This window comes from Pristis pectinata, chromosome 7 (assembly GCF_009764475.1).
Source record: "Pristis pectinata isolate sPriPec2 chromosome 7, sPriPec2.1.pri, whole genome shotgun sequence".
NCBI classification, from domain to species: Eukaryota; Metazoa; Chordata; class Chondrichthyes; order Rhinopristiformes; family Pristidae; genus Pristis; species Pristis pectinata.
The window spans coordinates 19,443,231-19,450,783 of record NC_067411.1 but is presented as its reverse complement, the minus strand read 5'-3'; the positions used below and the strand labels follow the sequence as shown (position 1 = coordinate 19,450,783).

Here is a 7,553-nt window from a genome sequence, read left to right as displayed (position 1 = left end):
AAGGTTTTTAAAAAGTTCTTCTCAGAGCAGAAGTGGGAAACAATGTTGTAAATTCTGTGTACCTGATCCAACTGCTATAATAGTAATGGTAGAGTTAACTCTAATTGGTATCTCAGCAGAAACTTAATGAGTACAAAGTTTAAAATCCCAGCTACCCAAAGATGCCCTTTGCCCAGTTGTCAATTTTTAAGCAGAAAAGCAGCGTGTAAGGCTGATCTGGATATTAAAATAACCCAGGCCTCAAATTTAGGCCAGTGAGTGAGTTTGCCACTTGCCCCTTCCAGATAAGCAGCTTTCTTGAAACCTTTCTTGTGAACTATAGACGCAAGAGACTGCAGACACTGGAATATGGAGCAAAGAATAAACTGCCGGAGGAAATCAACAGGTCAAGCAGCATCTGTGGAGGCAGAGAAATGTTCAATGCTTCAGGTCAGGACCCTGCATCAGGAGTTCAATTTTAATTTGAACTGTGATGTCTTGTGAAAAGAATTAGGTGGAATTACCTATGGTATCCTGTTAAAACCTCTCAAATGCAGGTAACAACCCAAAGTATAGGGCTGCAGGTTGTGAAAGTGCATGTTTTGTTTGCACTTATTTACTACAAATTCAACACTCTTTGATTGCATTCTCTTCACATAATCAAATCTCATTATTCTTCCCTTCTAAATTCCCATGAAAGCTTTTACTATTTCACATCTACTTGGATGTCAGGCAAAATAAGAGCAAAAAATGATGAAAATACTCGTTCCCCTTTCTGTTCATTTTCTCAAATTACACTCTGATTACACTCCCTCCGTCTTCTCATTCCTCCCCCTACTCTTCCTCACATGTCCTTCTGGACATCCTATTTTGCCAATCATTACCTCAGCATTCTCAGTCATCTCTACCACCCTTAGCTCTGTTCTACTGCATAGGACACATTGGACCTTGTGTGTTGCAGAATATCGCAACATGAAGGCTTCATTCAAAGTTGGTACTGGAAAGCCATGGAGCAACATTTTAATCAGCAGCTTATGTGCTTTAGATTTTTCAGACCATAAGCTGTCAGTATCAGCTGATGTTGAGTTTAATGTAGTGCATTCTGTGCTCACGACATTGTCTCCTCAACAGTGAAGAAACCAAATGAAGATTGGGTGCCTGCTATGCAGAAAACCTCCATTCTGTCCACAGGGGAGGCCCTGAGCTTCTTCCATTTGCCAGTCACTTTAATTCTCCAGGAGACGTTCTGTTTTATTTTTCTTGTAATGCTTACAATTATGTTGTTTGGCTCTTCATCAAAGCAATTTGCCTCGTGGTAGCTTATCTCAAATATTTAATGCTGTGATCCTTTAAAAGGCAAATTCAGCTCATTCCTCTGAAACAGGGCAGCATTTTGATTAATTTTCATCACTTTCCCATAACTCTAGAATTTAAAGAAAGATGGGAACAGAATGGAAATGCAAACTTTTTAATTTGTTTCCTTTATTTAGAAGATAGAATTTTAACAAAGTTATGCAATATACATTTACCTCTAAATGGTTGTCAGTATTCACAGTTGTTGCTTAATAATCCATTTGGCACAAGGAAAAAAAATGGAGAATATACAAAAAAAGTTAAGTGAATTTTTGGATTCATATTTCCAGTTAATGATGGTGGAGGGGGTCTCTGTCTCTCTGTCTTCCAGTCTGCCTGAAAGATATCTTCGCTGGTCAAGCCTTTTCTCAGGTGTCTGGCGAAGCAGGTGGAAATGGGAAATATTGATGATGGTAATCATGAAGGGTGAAAGACTGGAGCTGGAAGAAAATGACTCATTGATGATTCATTGAGCAGTGGATCACAGGAAGGTAGTTAACGGATCAGGGCCTGAGTGCATAAGGGACTGAAGACTCTAGGAGAGACTTTCAAATCTTCTCAAAAATCCTCATTCTTCAGAAGTAGTGCTAATGATTTTCCATCTCAGCTACAGGTCAGCCTATCAGCTTAGTTTACTGCTGGGTGAGAAACAGAAAAATAATATTAGAATGAATGGGCAACACTTCACGTCCCAGTGCAGCTGACCTCTTTGGCTACTTTCAACCTTCCCACTCCCCAGTTCAAAATTGTGAGGATGGTTTGATGTAAAACAAAACACATTTCTGAACTTAAAATGTATAACTAATTATCTGGAATGGGATTTTATCCACATGGCACACTTCCACAAGTAAAGTCACATACAAATTCTCATGAATAAATAAAGGACTATAACATGGTTGGTGCATTTATTTCCTGAGTAACTTTCTGTAAAACTTTAAGTTTTAATTAGATGGCTGAGTTGAACAATTAGCAAGCAACTTGGGAATCTATATTGAAAATATTTCTAAAATAGGTCAAGGGTAGTCATCTACTTCTGATCTCTGCTGAAGTTTTATTTTTGTAGACCAAGGAATGTGGCTGATTAGACTGTAAAACTAGATCTAAATATACTTCAGGATGATATTATTTCCTCCTAAGATACTGGCAGAGCAGAAGTTTTCTTGCTTGCAATGTAATGTGTTAAATGTACACACACACACACACACACACACACACACACACACACACACACACACACACACACACTCAAACACACACAGTTTGCATTTTGTGGTTGGGGGCTGATATTCAAATTACCATTGTAAGGTTGTGTGACTCTTTTCTCCAAGCTGAGATCAATTTTAAGAAAATTTATTATCAGCAAAAGATTCATATAACCAGATGCAAAGAGGTCTATTGATGGAAGAACTGCATTTGCGATTAGGGAATTAGAAAACTAATATGCAAATGATGCACTCACCCGTGATATCTTAGATTCCATAATATGCCTTTGCAGAGAATTATCATAGTGCAATGATTAAGATATTATCAAGTAGTCTACGATTTCACTAAAACTCACTGGGGCATGCAGACAGTTTGCAGAGAGTGAGTAATAACAGGCTCATTGTGGAGGGCAGAAGAAATGCAGGAACAGGGAACTCAGTAACAGAACATAAAACCACAGCAACTGAAAATAAAAAAAAACTGCCAGTTCAGTTTCTCAAAGAAAACCAGGGATGAGCTATAAATGCTGTCCTTATTACATTCCAAACTCTTTCACGTCATTGCTTTGATCCTGATCTCCTTTTATGAAAAGAGTCCTGATGCAGGATTTCAACCTGAAACATCGACAATTCCTGTATGCTGCTCGACCCCCTGAGTTCCTTCAGCAGATTGTTTGTTGCTCCTTTTATTAAATTTAGTTACAGGAAACCCCCAATACATTCCCCATGATTTAAAACTCAATTGACTTTCTAAAGTTTGGTCAAGTTCAGCTTTAAGAAATTCTTGCATCTAAGCCAGAATGCAACTGAAATCCAACCCACAAAGGCTGATCATAACTTTATCCATGGCAAGAAATAGCTAGCAGTTGAGCAGAACCAATCCTCTTAAATTCCATGCCTGACTTACACAACACCTGGTTGAAATTTAGCCTCTTATTTGTATGCAGTGGGCACAACTATTGAACATCATAAGCATTAGCATTCATCAAATGGCTACTTAAATAGGGCTTCATTTGTTTACTGTCTTTTTCTCTCCACAGATGCTGTCTGATCTGCTGAGTTCCTCCAGCATCATGTTTGATGCTCCAGATTCCAGCATCTGCAGTCTCTTATGTCTTCATTTGTCTAAAGTTTAGCTGCTGAATAACGGCCTGAGTGAGAGCGAGGAGAACTCGTGGACAACAAAACCAACGCATCTTTAACAAATAAAACATCTTGAAATGAAGTTCACAGTCCAGTTCATTTGAACGAAGATCCAAGGATGGCACAGTGGTGCAACTAGTAGAGCTGCTGGGTTCAATCCTGACCTCGGGTGTTGTCTGTGTGGAGTTTGCACATTCTCCCTGTAACTGCGTGGGTTTCCTCTGACTGCTGTGGTGTATCTCCCACATCCCAAAGATGTGCTGGTTGATAGGTTAGTTGGCAGCTGTAAATTGCCTCAGTGTGTAGGTGAGTGGTAGAACGTAGGGAGAATTGATGAGAACATAGGGAAAATAAAAATATGGTAATTATATAGGATTAGTATAACTTGGGTGGTTGGCTGGTGCAGATTTGGTGGGTCATAGGGCCAGTTTCTGTATTGTATCTGTGACTTCTAAAGTCTGGTAATGTCTTTGTGAACCAAATACTTGTCTATAATAAATCCTTTCTCACCCAGAGGGTGGTCCGAATATGGAATGAGCTGCCAGAAGAAGTGGTTGAAGCAGGTAAATTAACAATATTTAAAGGGAACTTGGATAGGAATATGAATCGGAAAAGTTTAGAGGGATGTGGGCCAAATATGGGCAAATGAGACGAGCTTAGATGGGCATCTTGCTCGGTAAGGATCGGTTGGGTCAAAGGGTGCTGTTTGACTCTTTGACTCTAAATCCATTTCCATTAGCTAAGATTATAATGATGTTTTCTGATTCTCACCTCTCCAAGCAAGTAATTAATGCTGAATGCAGCCTGCAAATATCCAAAATTGCTCATCTTTCACAAAGATATGGTGCAGTCCAGAAAAGCAATGTTTCTGCTTAACCTTTAGAGTATTAGGTAATATATTGTTGATTTGTCCAGAGGTTGAGTAATTTGCATTTTAATTAACTTGTTGTATAATATCTTTGCCCTTTGACTGAGTCATTAAATCATTGCTGCGAGATATCATTTCAGAAAACGACACCCCCAACAGCAGAAGTACAGAGAATGAAAATATCCTTATGTTCAGCATTATCTGGCACTAATCCAATATTTTTGCCACTAGCATCAAAACAAAGGCACAGGTCGCTGTAACCTCATTGTTTAGGTTGGAAATTTGCAACATAATTGTGCATTTATTTATTGAAGTGACTTGGCCATTAGGCATCTGTACAGAAGTTTTAAGGACTGGATTTACAAAGAAAAGATTCAAATCTGATGCAATTGGATAATATTCACAAATAACTCATCATTCAGTCATCATTGTTTTCTCATGATTGAGCTCTTGAATTTACAGGAAAAATCTGACTTGTGAGCCTCATACACCAGAAATTCCATCAGCACTTTCCCCACTTTCCTGGTATAACTTTGGTGAACCATCTATAAACAAGGTTCCAGTTGACTCTTTGCCAGTGTTACACTGGAAGAGCAGGAGGCAGCCTTAAGGAAATATCTGTTTTGTTTCGTCCTGTTGCTTGTTACTATTCACAGTATCTTATTTCAGTTAGCAACCCTGGCTGTAAATCATTGCCATGGTTGGGTTTGTTTACACTAGATGAAAGTAGGCTAACCTAGTTTGTTGAAACAAATCAACCAGGCAGCCTTGTGTGCTGGTGACATTTTTTTAAAAAAATTTATTTATACAGCATGGTAACAGGCCCTTCCGGCCCAACAGGCCTGCACCAGCCAATTACACCCATGTTAACCTACTAACCCGTACACCTTTGGAATGTGGGAGGAGACCGGAGCACCTGGAGGAAACCCACGCAATCACGGGGAGGACGTACAAACTCCTTACAGACAATGGTGGAGACTGAACCCTGACCATTGGCGCTGTAATAGCATCACACTAACCACTACTCTACCGTGCTGCCCTTTGAGGCAAATGTTCGTCTTAAATCATTGGATGCATTCAATGGGACAAAAGCTGGACTAACCATATTGATAATCTGATTGAAATAAATTAATAAAAAACAAGGACAAAGATTGATATAATGTGGAGAGGTCTGATGAAGGGAAGTATTGGTAGACAAACTAGGTAAGCCTACTTTCATCTAGTGTAAACAAACCCCACCATGGCGATGATTTACAGCCAGGGTGACTAATCCTGGTACATACACCTAGATTATACACCCATAAAGAATTAATTGCTTACTTTTCTCACATTTTTGGGGTTTCCTGCACTAAGACAGTACACAACCCTCATGGGCACATTCATAGATTCTGCTAATACTTCCCTTCATCAGATAATGGGAGCTTTACTGCGAGATTGGATGTGTGCTTTGCCTAATTTTCTTTTCTAAATCACAGTGCTGTAATCCTCTTAAACATGTGCTTAAACCGTTGACCAAAACACATTCTGTTTTGGCTGGCTCAGTGTAAGGGGCAGCTGCAGTAGGAGCAAGACACTTCTTTTCTCTCTATCATTTGGCCAAATAAGCGGTTCCTTCCCCCCTCCCCTCCCCTTCACCTACCTCCAGCATTCAAGGCATATATTCCAGATATCCTGGGATCCTAGGCCACACTGCAGAAGTGTGGCAGGATAGGCAGGATCAACTGTTTTGTTCTATGCCGGGAATGAGTCCTGCCTGCAGCAAGCCTGATGTACCAGGAGCTGGAGGAGATGTGAGAAATGAGCAGTGCGACTTTCTCATTTGAGTGAGTGAAAAGGAATGCAGTGGTAGCTGCGGAATTATGCGTAAAAGGAAGCAAGATCTTTTTGAGACGAATATTGGGATCTACTGACACAAGTCACAGAAAGGAGGAGCACTGTTATTAGAATATTGGAATACTAAGGTAGCAAGATAGGTCATTTGAGAAGATGTAGCAAAATGCTGGGAATTCCACCTCTAAATTCCCAGGCCCCACTTACATATGAAGGAAAAAATCTGATGATTTCACAAGATCAGGAAACACAAGTCTGCTGAACAGGAAGGCATGGTAAGCACAGAGGAGCAAAGGGATAGTTCCCATCCTTAGTCATGTTAGAACTTTTCATTGCAATTAACTATGATTTAATTCTTACACCAAAATCTTTCCCTCCAAATAAACTTATACATTTTTTTCCTGCCTATTGTTTGAACTTTACCTCCTGTTGTCTTGCTAATTCCCTAACTTCCACCATAGGTATTGCTGTCTCCACCTACTTCTTTATCACCTTACAAGCTACATACCCCACCTCTTCCAATGGTACTTCCTTTTTCATCTGCTAATGGAGAGCTGTTGTTGTCGTTTTGCCCCATAATTTGTAAGCAATCCAATCGAGGTTACTCACGTCAACCGTTGTGCACCATGTAATGTATTCTAAAGATGTAGAATTTTCATTTCCTGGATCTGTTTTCCTCTTTTACCTACTACTGTTACAATTCCAAAGTTGGGGTATTGGGTACCATCACCCAGGGTATAGCAACTCTGAATGAGAAAGTGCAGCATTCTACACTTAGTATTCATGAATGAAAAATAGATACTTGCTGGAATCAATGGACCATTGTGGAACAGAATTGGGTGAGTCATTTGTTATTGTGTCAGAAGGTTTATGAGTCAATGCCCCAGTTTGTCTGTAATGTTTCAATCTATTCTTCACCAGTTAGCAAATTTTTCATAAAGATCTTCCAAGAGTGTATTCCAGCAAGGAATCCCCGCTGGGTGCAGTGATTCAGAGTGCAAACTTCAAGAAATAAAAGAGAAAATGTTGGAAACATTCAGCAGGTCAGACAGCACATGTGGAAAGGGAAGCATAATGGGGCACCTCCAATGCTGTCTGTGCAGAATTTGCACATTCTTTCCATGACTGCATGGGTTTCATAGAACATAGTACAACACAGGAACAGGACCTTCGGCCCA

General features: G+C 39.8%; 1 long non-coding RNA gene across 1 annotated transcript; it reads left to right on the top strand.

Annotated features, from left to right (window-relative positions):
• The first annotated feature begins 298 nt into the window (after positions 1 to 298).
• Positions 299 to 3,750, top strand: LOC127572855 (uncharacterized). The gene is made up of 3 exons (XR_007956705.1): positions 299 to 429; positions 1,664 to 1,823; positions 3,575 to 3,750. It is a non-coding gene; the product is annotated as an uncharacterized LOC127572855 (long non-coding RNA).
• Positions 3,751 to 7,553: the final 3,803 nt, after the last annotated feature.